General features: G+C 45.2%; 1 long non-coding RNA gene across 1 annotated transcript in view; it reads left to right on the plus strand.

Annotated features, from left to right (window-relative positions):
- Positions 1–597: 597 nt before the first annotated feature.
- The window catches only part of LOC148136291 (uncharacterized), a 66,998-nt gene continuing 51,339 nt past the window's right edge, over positions 598–16,256 (plus strand). Inside the window, exons 1-4 of the long non-coding RNA XR_015754652.1 lie at positions 598–684; positions 1,661–1,777; positions 7,658–7,742; positions 7,825–7,959. This is a non-coding gene — a long non-coding RNA (uncharacterized LOC148136291). The remainder of the gene's footprint in view (positions 685–1,660; positions 1,778–7,657; positions 7,743–7,824; positions 7,960–16,256) is intronic.

Raw genomic sequence — 16,256 nt, forward strand, 5'->3', positions numbered from 1 at the left:
TGCTAAGTCACGCCTGGATCAACTCTGCAATTGGGAGGAAGGGGCGGAACAGGAGGACCGAGTAGCGGCCGGTCCTCTAACCAGAGTGAATGAGGAGAGGGGTCAAAGCATTCTCGGGAGTGAACGCTTCAAGATTGGTCAGAGAGCAAACTATTTTGCAGGATTGATCATTCTCACGACATAGTGGAGCATGAAACGTCTCTCATAAGTCAATGTGAGATTTTAAAAAATACTGTAGTTGGAATGTAAATCTGATAACGTACATATTTCCAATCGATTTACACTACTCGAGTAAGAAACTTCTTTTCAAACTCCCAGAACGATTGGTAATTTACATACCTGGCCGGTATGGTTGATTTGGACCGGAGAACTTGCGTGTTAGACATCTCTATGATTATAACTCGACAAAGCAATTGTTAATGACTAATATTTTACCCATCAGTCTGTGCAGGTATAAATATTCTCTATAAACTCACTGATAACCTCAGACGCACGCGCAGTTTGGTTTCTATGCAGAGCATGCGCAGTGTCACATTGGTCAGGACAGAGAGAGAGAGAGAGAGACATGGAGCTGCTTTCTCCGGCAGCGGCTGCGATCGGCTTCAGAGAGCGGCGCTCAGAGCCGGTGTGTGGGAGCCTCGCTGGGAGAAAGGAGTGGAGAGAATTCACAAGTTCCGGATAAAGGTTAAAAAAACTCGGAAAAAACCCTCCAGGCCCGGGTAAAGAGGTGGCGGTCTCTGATCAGGGAAACGGCCGCCATTTGTTTAAGGGAAGAGGGAGCGCGGGCATCAGGGCCGCCATCTTGAGAAGGTCAAGGTGCAGGAGGGCGGGCTATCGGGGTCTGTAGAACAATCAGAGGAAAGGGAAGACCCATTGTTATGGATTAATTCCACGAACACAGCTTCACTGGGCGATCCCGCAGGAATATCCTCTCTCAGTCCTGCTGTGATGTTTCACCCAATCAGAACCAGCAGCTCTCCTCCTCTCTCAGCTCCCCTTCTGTCCTTCCTGCAGCATCTGTCCCCTGGAACATTGAGCTGCCTGTCCAGTCCCTCCCTCAGCTGTTGTTTCTGTAATACCTGTGATATCCCAGTCCCATCTTAGATTACTTCACTAAAGACAGGAATGCACCTGATGGATTTTTCTTAACATCAGCAATTGTTTAATATTCACTTACAGGTTTTTCATTACATCTTTTTTGAAGCATTTAATTCACATTTAATCATTTGCAATGGTGGGATTTGAACGTGTGTCCAGAGAACATTTGCTGAGTTTCTGGATAAATTGTCACACAATAACGCCCCTAGGCCATCACTTCACCTGCTCACAGGTTCCACATCCCAGTGCAACATGAATCAAAACCCTTTCTTCCTGCACAATTGTTTAATCCTGCACTGTGGTGATATCACTCAGTACCTCTCCATGTGGTATCCCTCATTGTGTGGGTCTAATTCCTGTCTCTGTCAGCGTTTCTCACTCTTGCAGCTACTCCAGATTCTGAGCCAACAGAACTCTCCACTCCAGAGAGATGAGGCAGCACAGGCCAGGATTGGAGACTGGGATTTTCCAGATCTCTGTGGGGCTCAGTGCCATTCTACATGTATAACCTTCACAGCATCAGTCTCATTTCTCATTCTGCCTATTTCTGTGTTTTCTACAGGTACTCAGGGAGTTCCTGACTCAATAGACTTGCCAACTGCTGGTTGGGAAGATGGTTGGTCAGCCAGAGAGACAAAGGTCAGAGAGGTCAGAAGCCTTCAATAAATCCTGCCGCCAGGTAAGATCATTCACAGTGCACAGAGCAGAGAGCAATGAGAGGGCTCCAAATATCAGCTAACAAGACATGACATAGACATAGTGCTGGAGGGGGAGCATAGTTCAGACACACCCCCCAAGCTCAGGCACCACCTTTACTTTAAGGTTTGTTTTGTACTGAGACCGCATCGGGAATTTCCAGTTTCAATCCAGGCGTGTGCTGATTTGGTGAGCAATGGGACAACAGAGGGGAAAGCAGGTCTCCCACTAGAGGGTGGTAATGCTTCCTGGGATCTTTCTATTTCCTATTCCCTCTCCAATACTGTATCTGTGGCTTGTCTTGTGGACCGGTGTCTTCAATCATTCTAACTTCTATAACAGTTGCTATATCTGTCATCTCCTCCCCTCTCACCAATCACTTCACATATTTGAAAACCTCCAGTCCAGGCGACCATCCATATCGCTGTAACTTGCTTCAGTCTCTACAACATGCCTTTTCTCGATAGTCTCCTTCTCCAACAACTGGAGACACAGGGTCTGTTTCTGTGCTGCATGACTCTTCGGCCGATGTTTCCTAAATGGAATGAGTCGGAATTGCCTGTGTTTGGCTCATATCCCTTCAAATCTTCTCCTCTCCATGTACCTGCCCGAGTGTCTTTTCCATGTTGTAATTCTACTTGTATTTACCATTTCCTTTGGCAGTCCATTCCATCTATGCACCATCCCCTGTGGAAAATGTTGCTCCTCAGCTCCCTCTTTAAATCCTTGCTCTCTCACCTCATGTTTATACCCTCGAGTTTTGGACTCACCTACCCTTGGCTATTCACCTTATGTCGGCCCTTCAAACCTTTCCTATTCCTATTCTAATCCAAATGTCTTTTAAACATTGTAATTGTCCCCATGTTCACCCCTTCCTTGGGAAGTTCATTCCACACACAATACACCGTCTGTGTAACAATGTGTCCCTCATGTCTTTTTTTTAAATGTCTCTCCTCTTACACTTAGAAATGTAGCTCCTAGTCTTGAAACTCCCCTGTCCATGGGAAAAGACAACTGCCATTATCTCTATCTATCCCCCTCATTATTTTATAAACTTCTATGAGGTCATCTGTCAACATTCAGGTTTCAATGAAAAATGAGCTGAAAATGCGTTGCTGAAAAAGCACAGCAGGTCAGGCAGCATCCAAGGAACAGGAGAATCGACGCTTCGGGCATGAGCCCTTCTTCAGGAATGAGCCCTTCCTGAAGAAGGGCTCATGTCCGAAACGTCGATTCTCCTGCTCCTTGGATGCTGCCTGACCTGCTGCACTTTTCCAGCAACACATTTTCAGCTCTGATCTCCAGCATCTGCAGTCCTTACTTGCTCCTTCAATGAAAAAATACCAACGTTTCCAGCCTTTCTTTATAACTGAAGCCTTCCATACCCAGCCACATCCCAGTAAATCTCATCTGAACCCTCTCCAGCTTAATAATATCCTTCCGATAACTGGGCGACCAGAACTGGACACCATATTCCAGAAGAGGACTCACCAATGGCCTGTATAATCTCAATGCGACTTCCCAACTCCTATATCCAAAAGACTGAGTAATGAAAGCAAGTGTGGCAAGCCCCTTTTTTTTTAACCATCCTGTCTCTCCATGTTGCAAACTTCAAAGAATTATGTACCTGAACCCTGAGGTCCCTCTGTTCTACAACACTACCGAAGGTCCTACCATTAATTGTATAAGCCCTGCCCGTGTTTGTTGTACCAACTGCATTACCTCACATTTATTCAGATTGAGTTCCATCTACAGTTTTTCAGCTGTTCACGCATTTCATCAGGATCCCCTTGTAATCTCAGAAAACCTTCTTCACTGTCCACAATGCCACACCCTCCAGTCTACCTGCCTATCACACATAGCTCTCTATGGTAGAAATATCTCTGCGAGGGGCCCTACAATTTCTTCACCAGCTTCCCACAATGTCTTGAGATACATTTCATCAGGTCCTGGGGATTTATCTACCTTTGTGTTTTAAAACCTCCAGCACCTCCTTTCCTTTAATGTGGACTCATTTCAAGACATTGAGTCATAGAGATGTACAGCACGGAAACAGGCCCTTCGGACCAACTCCTGCATGACGTATCTAGTCACATCTGCTAGAATTTTGTCAATATCCCTCTGAACCCCCCCCCCTCTATTCATATACCCATCCACATGCCTTTTAAATGTGTTTCTATCAGCCTTCACTATTTGCTCTGGCAGCCTATTCCATACACTCTGCGGGAGCCAGTTGTCCTTTAGATCGCTTTAAAAAGTTTCCCTCGCACTTTCAATCTTTGCCCTGTCGGCTTGGAATCCCCCACCCTTGGGAAAAGATCTTGTCTATTGGCCCTATCAATGACCATCATGATTTTAGACACCTTCAGCAGGTAACTCCTCAGCTTCCCATGTTCAAGTGAAAACAGCCCCAGCCTATTCAGCTTTTCCTTGTAGCAGAAAGCCTCCAAGCCGAGCAACATTCTTGGTCATTTCTTCTGAACCCTTTCATGTTCCACAACATCCTTCCGATGGCATTGAGACCAGATTGCAGAGTGTTCCAATAATAGTCAGGACAAACACTGTTTAGTTCCCTGAGTGCCCCAGGCCTTATCCACAGTAAGTTACAAAGTGAAATATTTGTTTTGGATCTTGTAGTTTCACACATCATTGGCTTCATTGATCATTAAGGATACCGGTTTTGTCCCTTGCTCTTCTTTTTCCCTTAACACACTTGTAGAATCTCTTTGGATTCTCCTTAACTTTCTTTGCCAAAGTGATCTCGTGTCCCCTTTTTGCATTCTTGATTTCCTTCCTAAGTGTTTTTCTACAGCCCCAATGCTCCTGAAGGGATTCACTTGAGTCAGCCAGTTATATCTGACATGTGCCCCCTTTTGTTTCTTGACCAGAGCCTCGAGACTTAACCAGTGTTTCCTAATTCAGTCAGCATTAAGCTGCACACTAACAGGAACATGCTGGCACTGAACGCTCCTTTTATCTCGGTTTTAAAATATTCCTACTTGCCAGATTTCCCTTTACCTGCAAATAGCCTCCCTATATCTACTTTAAAAATTCCTGTCTAATACTATCTTGCTCCCTTGAATAACTTGAACTTGTGGACCAGGCCTGTCCTTTTCTCTCGCTATTTTCAATCTAATACAATTGTGGTGTCTTTCCAAAGTGTTCCCCCACTAACACCTCAGTCCCGTTCCTTACCTTGTTTCCCAAAGGGAGGTCAGGTTTAGCCCCATTCTCCAGTTGGGCCATTTACATAATGACTGGCAGTTTTCGGAACACAATTAACAAATTCCTTCCATCCAAGTGCTTAACACAGTAGCTCTCAGTCAAGGTTTGGAAAGGTTAAGATCCCCTACCGTTACAACCCTATTATTCTAACAAGTATCTGAGATCTCCTGACATATTTGTTCCTTCATCTCCCATTGCCTATCGCTGTAGTACAACTGTAGAAAACTGATGACCAATTTTTATTTCTCAGTTCCACTAATGTCGCGTAACTGGGCGATCCTGCATGAATACTCCCTCTAGGAGGGATGTTTCCCCCAATCAAAACCACCAACTCTCCTCCTGTTTTGCCTCCTGTTCTATCCTTCCTGTAGCATCTGTCCCCTGGAACATTGAGCTGCTGGTCCTGTTGCTCCCTCAGCTGTGTCTCTGTAATACCTACAACATCCCAGTCCCATGTTCCCATCCATGCTCTGGGTTAATCTGCCTTATCTGTCTGGCCCTTTGCATTGAAATAAATGCAATTTAATCCACCAGTTTTCCCTCATTGTCTGCTATGTTCTTGCCTGCCTTGTCTATTTATATTGCTCTCTTGAACATTTGTACCAGCCTCCACTTTCTTTCTGGCCTTATGAATGTTTGGGGTCCCACACCCCTGCCAGTTGAGTTTAAATCGTCTTGAGCAGATCCAGCAACTCTCACCACCAGGATATGGGTCCCCCTCCTGTTCCCAATTCAGGTGCCTTTCCCACCCTGTCTACCTGTGCTGACACCTTCAGACATCCAGGGACTTGTCCACCAAGGTCCCTGTGTTCCTCAGTACTCCAGGAGGACCTACTATTAGTGATGTATATTGTTCATTTATTAAACTTCCCACAGTGCATTACCTCACAGTGATCAGAAGTAAACTCCATCTGCCATTACTCTGCTCAGTTTATCATCTGATCGATATCAGACTACAGCCTGAGACCATCCCCCTCACTGTGGGCAACGCCCTCACCTTTCATGTCATCTGTAAACGTACTAATGATTCCTTCTGCTTTCATATCCAAGTTATTAATGTACATAATAACCAGCAAAGGTTCCAGCGCAGATCCCTGTGGTACATCCGCTGGACAAAGGCTTTCAATCACAAAAGCAACCCTCCACCAATTGTGAATCCAATTTGCAAACTTGCCTTGGATCCCATGGGCTCTTCCCTTTTGGACCAGACTTCCATATGGGACCTTGTCAAAGACCTTAATGAACTCCATGTAAACCACATTATCTGCTCTGCCCTCATGAATATCAGAGGACAGTCCTCTATGAAATCCATACAGACAATCCATAATGTATTCCTGTCCTTTCAAATGTTGATTCATCGTGTTCCTCAGAATTGTTTCCAATAATTTCCCTCGCAATGCTGTCAGACTATCTGCTCTGTAATTTCCTGGCCTATCCCTGCTGCCCTTCTTGAACAAAGGAACCACATTAGGGATCCTCCAGTCATTCGGCACTTCACCTGTGGCCAGCAAAGTATTAAATATATCCACCAGGGCCCCAGCAATCTGCTTCCTTACCTCCCATAGCAGCCTGGGACATATTTTATCGTTACTGGGAATTTCTCCACCTTTTTGCCTGTGAAAACATTTAACGCCTCCTCCTCATTAATCTTAATGTGTTCCAGAACCTCACCATCCCCGGCTACAATGTATTTCTGCTGTGTGAATACAGATGGCTCCATGCACAGATTGTCCCTTTGGTTTCCAACAGGCCCCACTACTTAGTTAGGAATCCTCTTACTCTAACTATACTTACTAAATGCTTTGTGACTTTTCCTTAACATTATCTGCTGAGGATATTTTGTGACTATTGTTTGCTTGTTCATTTTTAAGCAACCTTTTCACCCACCCCCCTACCCCGGCACTCTCTTTACTTTAGAAGCTCCTCGGCTGTTTCTTTATTGCACTGTATTTTCTTTATTAAACTCACAATATTGCTTGATCAGTATTCGCGAGATGTGCTGCCTGAGGCATTCACTCCTCGCAAAACACATTGGCTCTGAATTCTCACTGCATCACATTAAACATCTCCCGTGTTCCAAATAGAGACTCCAACAAGTGTAGTTCCTTGCAGTTAGGGCTTGCCAGTCTAATGATAATGATAACATCGAGTGACAGTGATAGTATAATGATAAATAGCCTCCCAAAGTTTAGATACTTAGCTTCTGCATTATCCTTATCTCTTTCCATAATGTCTGTGAAGCTAACAGTTATGGTCTCTGCTCAAAAAAACTCCATAAATCCTTGTCACTATCATCCTATCCAGAACCCTACAGCCCCACCTTGCTCTAACATTCTTCAGTCCTTACCAACCTCCCCATCTGTGCACCTTCCTCCAGCCTCTACAGCACATGATATCACTGTAACCTTCTCCAGTCCCCACAGCACTCATGCATTCACCTATTTACAATGGTGGGTTTTGAACATGGGCTGAGTTCCTGGATAAATAGTGCAGCGATAATACCACCAAGCCATCACTTTGCCTTCTTACAGGTTTCCCATCCCTATACTCTGCTGATATCACTCAGTATCTCTCCACATGGTATCCCTCACTGTTTGGGTCTAATTGCTGCCTCTGTCAGTGTCTCTTGCTCTTGCAGCTACACCAGATCCTGAGGTAACAGAATTATCCACTCCAGAGAGAAGAGGCCGCATAGGCCAAGGATGGAGACTGGGATTTTCCAGGTCAGTATGACAATTATTACCATTCTCCATCTGTTTCCATCACCCTAATTTCAGAGTCTGTCTATTTCTCTGTCTCCTGTAGGTATTTAGGAAGTTCCTGACTCAGTAGACTTCCCAACTGCTGGGTGTCTCACCCATCACCTCATTGAAGATGGTTGGTCAGCCAGAGAGGCAAAAGGAAGGGAGATCAGGAGCCTTCAATAAATCCTGCAGTGAGGTGAGATCACTCACGGTGCACAGAGCAGAGAGCAATGAGAGGGCTGCAAAGATTGGCTAAGAAGACATGACAGAGATGCAGTGCTGGAGGGGGAGTACAGTACAGACACACCTTAGGCTTAATCACCACTCCACTGTAAGTTTTGTTGTACTGAGACAGTGTCGGGAATGTCACAGTTATCAATCCAGACCTGTGCAGTCTTTGTGAGCACCCGGGCAACAGAGGGGAAAGCAGGCCTCCCAAGAGAGGGTGGGAATGCTGCCTGGGATGTCTCTGTTGTGTATTTCCCCCCAACACTGTATCTATGGCATTTCTTGCGGACCAGTCTCTTCAATAAGTTTTAACTCCTATAACAGCTCTTAGCTCTGTCATCTCCTCCCCTGTCTACAGTCCCTTCCCATAATTGAAACGTACTGCATTCCAGACTACCATCCCTATCTCTATAACTTGCTTCAGTCTCAACAACATGCCTTGTCTAGATTGTCTCCTCCTCCAATAACTGGAGACATAGAGTCAGGCAGCATGGAATCAGACCCTTCAGCCCAACCTGTCTATGCTAACCAGGTTTCTGAAACTGAACGAGTCAGGTTTAACTGCGTTTGGCCCATGTCTCTTCAAACCGTCTCCTCTCTATGTACCTGCCCAAGTGTCTTTTCCATGTTGTAATTGTACTTGTTTCTACCATTCCCTCTGGCAGTCTGTTCTGTCTCTGCACCTTCCTCTGTGGATCATGTTGTCCCTCCACTCCCTCTTTAAATCTTTGCTCTGCCACCTCCTGCTTATACCCTCCAGTTTTGGGCTCACCTACCCTTGGCTATTCACATTCCTTGTGGTCTGCATGGTTTTACAAACCTTTTATAAGGTCACCCGTTGTCTCCTATGTCCAAGACAAATATTGAGGGCAATATTACAAATAGCTCCAATTCATTCACTCGGTCCTTTGTCCAATGTATGGAACAAAGCGCTGGCCAATGACAGCAAGTGTGCCAAAAAAGAGTGCTTTCCCCTCCCTGTCCACCTGTGATGCCACTTCCCAGGAACAATGTAACTGCAGCCCTTGTTCTCTCTCTGTCCGACAACTCTGCCCAGGGCCCTACCCTGGTTTGCCGAAACAAAATCCAACACCTGAATTCAACTCCATCTTTCATTCCTTAGCCCATTGGCCCTGTTGATCACGATCCCCTTTGATAACTGTGTATTTACTGCACAGGAGACCACAAATTTTGGTATCCACAAACATAACAACAGTGACTCCTATATTTTCACCCAAATTGTCTATGTAGTTGATGCACAACAGTGGCCCCAGCACCAATCCTTACAGCACACTGCTGGTCAGAGGCCTCCAGTCTGAACAACAACCCTCTGCCTCCTCCTATCAAACCCATTGTGTATCCAGTTGGCTCGCTCTTGCTGATCCCATGTGATCTAACCTTACTAACCAGTGTACCCTGCTCAACCCTGTCAAAGGCCTTGCTGAAGTCAGAAACAATGTCTATTGCTCTGCCTTCATTTGTCTATTTTGGTCACATATTCAACAAAATCAGTCAAGTTTGTGAGACATGTTTTCCCACGCACAAAGCCACTCTAACTGTCTGTAATCAATCCTTGTCTTTCCAAATGCATGTAAATCCTGCGTCTCAGAATGATCTCCAACACCTTACCGATCCTTGATTTCTGTCTGCTCAGTCTGCAGTTCCTTGGCTTTCCCTTGCAGTCTTTCTTAAATAAGGCCACAGCATTATTTTCATCATCATGTAGTCATACAGCACGGAATTTAGCTGTTCGGTTGATGCCGACCATAATCTTAAACTAACCTTGTCCCTCCTGCCTGTTCCTGGATCACATCCCTTCAAACATTTCCTATTCCTGTACTAATATTTTAAGCATTGTAATTGTACACACATTCACCCCTTCCTTGGAAATTTCATTCCACACACACAACACACTCTGTAACAGTTTGCTCCTCATGTTTTCTGATTTTAAATCTCTCCCTTCTAACCTTAAGAAATGTAGCCCCTAGTCCTAAAATGACCTGCTATTTGGACAAGACAAGTCACATTAACTCTATCTATACCCCTTCTTATTTTGTAGACTTCTATACGGTCAGCCTCCAGGCTCAAGTGAAAAATGTCCCAGACTGTACAACCTTCCTTTATAACTGAAAGCTTCTATACCCATCACCATCCCAGTAAATGTGATCTGAACCCTCTCCAGCTTAATATCCTTCCTATAACTGGGCAGAGTATTCCAGAACAGGCCTTACCAATGTCCTGTACAATCTACACATGACTTCCCAAACTCCTAAACTCGAATGACTGAGCAATGAAGGCAAGTACCATTTATAACCATCCTGAATCTCCTTGTGGCAAACTTCAAAGAACGACGTACCTGAACCCCAAGGTGTACAACACTACTGAAGACCCTACCATTAATTGTGAAAGCTCGACCCTTGTTTGTTGTAACCTAAATGCATTACCTCGCATTTACACGAATTGAACTCCATCTGCAGTTTTACAGCCATTCACGCATTTCATCAAGATCCCTTTGTAATCTCAGAAAACCTCCATCACTGCCCAGAATGCCACAAATATCACTGTTCAGGCCCCTACAATTTCTTCCCCAGCTTCCCACAATGTTCTGAGATACACTTGATCAGGTCCTGGGGATTTATCTACCTCTATGTTTTAAAACTTCCAACACCGCCTCTTCTATAATGTGGACTCATTTCAAGACATGGAGTCATCGAGATGTACAACACGGAAACTCACCCTTTGGTCCAATTCCATCATGACGTTTTTCATCCCATTTGCCAGAACTTTGCCAATATCCCTCTAAAATCCTTCTATTTATATACACATCCAGATGCCTGCTCAATATATTTCTGTCAGCCTCCACTATTTCTTCTGGCAGCTTATATCATACATATACCAACCTGTGCAGGAACCAGCTGTCCCTTTGGTCCCTTCTAAATCTTTTTCTCTCACCTTAATGCTATGTCTTGTAGGTTTGGACTCACCCCCCCCCCCCCCCCCCCCACGACCGGAGAAAAGTCCCTTATCTATTGACCCTATCCATGCTCATCATGATTTTACGAAACCTTTATAAGATAACTCCTCAGCGTCCCATGTTAAAGTAAAAATAATCCCAGTCTATTCAGCTTTTCTCTGTAGCGCAAACCTGCCAATCCTGGCAACATCCTTATTCATTTCTTCTGAACCTTTTCAAGTTCCACAACATCCTTCCGATGGCATTGAGACCAGAATTGCACACAATATTCCAATAGTGGTCTGGCCAAACAATGTTTAGTTCCCTGAGCGCCCCGGACCTTATCCACAGTAAGCTCCAAAGTGAAATATTTGTTTAGGATCTTATAGTTTCACACATCGTTGGATTTGTTGATCATAAAGAATACTGGTTTTGTCCCTAGCTCTTCTTTTGCCCTTAATACACTTGTAGAATATCTTTGGATTCACCTTAACTTTATCTGTCAAAGTTATTTCATGTCCCCTTTCTGTACTCCTGATTTCCATCCAAGGAGTATTCCTACAGCCCCTATGCTCCTCAGGGATTCCCTTGATCCAGCTGGCTATACCTGACATGTGCCCCCTTTTCTTTGACCAGAGTCTCAGTAGACCGCCAGTGTTTCCGAAAGCTGCCAGCATTGAGCTGCACACTAACGGGAACATGCTGGTGCTGAACGGTCCTTTTATCTCACATTTAAAATATTCCCAATTGCCAGAATTCCCTTTACCTGCAAATAGACTCTCTAATCAACTTTTTCAAAAGGTTCATGTCTAATACTATCGAGATTTATCTTGCCACATTTTATACCTTTAACTTTTGGACCAGGCCTGTCTTTCAGCAAAGCTATTTTCAACCTAATAGAATTGCGGTCACTTTGCCAAAGTGCTCCCTCACTAACACCTCAATCCTATTCCCTACCTTGTTTCCCAAGGGGATGTCAGGTTTCGCTCCTTTCTCCAGTTGGGCCATTTACATATTGACTGAGACCTTGTCAAAGGCCTTACCGAACACCATGATAACCACATCATCTGCACTGCTCACATAAATATTTTTAGATAACTTTTCAAAAAAACTCAATTGAATTCATCAGACAGGGTTTTCCTTTACAAAATCTGTGAATCTATTCCTTCCTTTTCAATGTTGATACATCTTGTCCCTCAGAATTGTTCCCAATTTTTACCTAATATCCCTGTGGCCAGCAAAGTATTAAATAGATCCACCAGGGCCCCAGCAATCTCCTCCCTTACCTCCCACTGCAGCCTGCAATACATTTCATTGGGCACTGGGGATTTCTCCCCCTTTATGCCTGTGAAAGCATTTAATACCTCCTTATTGATCTTAACATGTTCTCGAGTCTCACATCCCGACTGAATTCCCTGGCTACAGTATCTTTCTCCTGTGTGAATACAGATGGGAAGCATACATTGAAGACCTCAGCTACTTCCTCTGGCTCCATGCGGAGATCGTCCCTTTGGTTTCCAACAGGCTGCACTCTTTAGCTGGGAATCTTCTTACTCTGACTCTCGTCATAAAATATCTTGTAGCTTTTCCTTACTAGTGTCTGCCAAGGAGGTTTCATGGCCATTGAGTGCCCCTCATTTTTAAGGACCCCCTTGCACTCTCTATAGTTGTTGAAGGGCTTCACCTGGTTTTATAGAACATAGAACATAGAAGAATACAGCGCAGTACAGGCCCTTGGGCCCTCGATGTTGCGCCGATCCAAGCCTACCTAAACTACACTAACCCACTATCCTCCATATACCTATCCAATGCCCTCTTAAATGCCCATAAAGAGGGAGAGTCCACCACTGTTACTGGCAGGGCATTCCATGAACTAACGACTCGCTGAGTGAAGAACCTACCCCTAACATCAGTCCTATATCTACCCCCCCTTAATTTAAAGCTATGCCCCCTTGTAATACCCGACTCAATACGCGGGAAAAGGTTCATACTGTCGACCCTATCTAACCCCCTAATCATCTTGTACACCTCAATCAAGTCACCCCTAAACCTTCTTTTCTCTAGTGAAAACAGCCCCAAGTGCCTCAGTCTTTCCTCATACGATTTTCCTTCCATACCAGGCAACATCCTGGTAAACCTCCTCTGCACCCGTTCCAATGCCTCCACATCCTTCCTATAGTATGGCGACCAAAACTGCACACAATATTCCAGATGCGGCCGTACCAGAGTCTTATACAACTGCATCATGACCTCAGGACTCCGGAACTCAATTCCTCTACCAATAAAAGCCAGTACGCCATATGCCTTCCTCACCGCACTATTTACCTGGGTGGCAACTTTCAGAGATCTGTGTACATGGACACCAAGATCCCTCTGCTCATCCACACTACAAAGTATCCGACCATTAGCCCAGTACCCCATCTTTTTGTTATTCTTCCCAAAGTGAATCACCTCGCACTTAGCTACATTGAATTCCATCTGCCACCTTTCTGCCCAGCTCTGCAGCTTCTCTATATCCTGCTGTAACCTGCTACATCCTTCCTCACTGTCAACAACTCCTCCGACTTTCGTATCATCCGCAAACTTGCTCACCCAACCTTCTAACCCCTCTTCCAGGTCATTTATAAAAATGACAAACAGCAATGGTCCCAAAACAGATCCTTGCGGAACACCGCTAGTGACGGCACTCCATGAAGAAACTTTGCCATCAACTACTACCCTCTGTCTTCTTCCATCCAGCCAATTCCTAATCCAAACCTCCAACTCACCCTCAATGCCATATCTCCGTATTTTCTGCAGTAGCCTACCATGGGGAACCTTATCAAACGCCTTACTAAAATCCATATATACCACATCTACCGCTTTCCCCTCATCAACCTCCTTCGTCACCTTTTCAAAGAATTCAATAAGGTTTGTGAGGCACGACTTGCCCTTCACAAAACCATGCTGACTATCCTTGATCACATTATTCCTATCTAGATGTGCATAAATCCTATCCCTTACAATTCTCTCTAAGACTTTGCCCACAACAGAAGTGAGACTCACCGGCCTATAGTTACTAGGGCTATCCCTACTCCCCTTTTTGAACAAGGGAACCACATTTGCTATCCTCCAGTCTTCTGGGACTACTCCTGTAGACAAAGAGGACATAAAAATCAAGGCCAATGGCTCTGCAATCTCCTCCCTTGCTTCCCAGAGAATCCTAGGATAAATGCCATCAGGCCCAGGGGACTTATCTATTTTCACCTTTTCCAGGATTTCCAACACCTCTTCTCTACATACCTCAAAGCCATCCATTCTACTTATTTGTGCCTCAGTATTCTCATCGACAACAATGCCCTGTTCCTGAGTGAATACTGAAGAAAAGTATTCATTCAGTGTCTCCCCAATCTCTTCCGCCTCCACACGCAACTTCCCACTACTATCCTTGACTGGACCTATTCCTACCCTAGTCATTCTTTTATTCCTAACATACCTATAGAAAGCCTTAGGGTTTTCCCTAATCCTATCTACTAAGGACCTTTCATGTCCCCTCCTTGCTGCTTTTAGCTCTCTCTTCAGGTCCTTCCTGGCTACCCTATAACACTCAATCGCCCCAATTGAACCTTCACGTCTCATCTTGAGATAGGCCGCCCTCTTCCATTTAACAAGGGATTCCAACTCCTTATTAAACCACGGCTCCCTCGCACGACCCTTTCCTTCCTGCCTGACAGGTACATAATTATCAAGGACACTCAATAGTTGCCCCTTGAACAAGTTCCACATATCATTTACACTCTTGCCTTGGAGTCTACTTTTCCAAGCCACACATCCTAAGTCATGCCTCACCGCATCATAATTTCCCTTACCCCAGCTATAATTCTTGCCCTGTAGTACACACTTATCCCTCTCCATCACGAGTGTAAAAATCACCGAATTATGGTCACTATCCCCAAAGTGCTCACCTACCTCTAATTCTAACACCTGGCCTGGTTCGTTACCCAGAACCAAATCCAGTATGGCCTCACCTCTTGTTGGCCTGTCTACATATTGTGTCAGGAAACTCTCCTGCACACATTGAACAAACACTGACCCATCTAACGAACTTGAGCTATAGCTTTCCCAATCAATATCAGGAAAGTTAAAGTCCCCCATAACAACCACCCTATTACTGTCACTCATCTCCTGAATCACCTTCCCAATCCTTTCTTCAATGATTCTAGGACTATTAGGAGGCCTGTAAAAGACTCCTAACAGGGTGACCTCACCTTTCCTATTCCTAACCTCAGCCCAAACTACCTCAGATGGCAAGTCCTCATCCATCGTCCTTTCCACCGCTGTAATACTATCTTTGACAAGCAATGCCACACCTCCCCCTCTTTTACCCCCACCTCTGACCCTACTAAAACATTTAAATCCCGGAACCTGCAACAGCCAATCCTGTCCCTGTTCTAGCCATGTCTCCGTAATAGCCACAACATCGAAGTCCCAGGTACCAACCAACGCTGCAAGTTCACCTACCTTATTTCGTATACTTCTTGCATTGAAGTATACACACCTCAAGCCACTTCCCTGTTTACAGGCACCCTCCTTGGAAATTGATGCCATGTTCCTCACCTCCCTACACTCCAGGCCCTGCACCCTGAAGCTACAATCTGGGTTCCCATGCCCCTGCCGAGTTAGTTTAAACCCCCCCCAAGAGCACTAGCAAACCTCCCCCCAAGGATACTGGTTCCCCTCAGGTTCAGGTGTAGACCATCCTGTTTATAGAGGTCCCACCGTCCCCAGAAAGAACCCCAGTTATCCAAAAACTGGAACCCCTCCCTCCTGCACCATCCCTGAAGCCACGCATTTAATTGTTCTCTCTCCCTATTCCTCGAATCTCTATCACGTGGCACGGGTAACAAACCAGAGACAACAACTCTGTTTGTTCTAACTCCAAGCTTCCAACCTAGCTCCCTGAAAGCCTGTCTAACATCCTCAGCACTCCTCCTACCTATGTCGTTGGTGCCAATGTGGACCACGACTTTGGGTTGCTCCCCCTCCCCCTCCAGGACCCGGAAAACACGATCAGAGACATCACGTACCCTTGCACCTGGGAGGCAACATACCAAACGTGAGTCTCTCTCGTTCCCACAAAACCGCCTATCTGTGCCACGAACTATCGAGTCCCCAATTACTACTGCTCTGCTCTTCTTCACCCTTCCCTTCTGAGTAACGGGGACAGGCTCCGTGCCAGAGACCTGAGCCCCGTTACTTACCCCTGGTAAGTCATCCCCCCCACAAGTATCCAAAACGGTATACTTGTTCTTGAGGGGAATGGCCGCAGGAGG

This window comes from Chiloscyllium plagiosum, unplaced genomic scaffold, assembly GCF_037043375.1.
Source record: "Chiloscyllium plagiosum isolate Xiang-an unplaced genomic scaffold, Cpla_swu_hap1 HiC_scaffold_46, whole genome shotgun sequence".
Lineage (NCBI taxonomy): Eukaryota > Metazoa > Chordata > Chondrichthyes > Orectolobiformes > Hemiscylliidae > Chiloscyllium > Chiloscyllium plagiosum.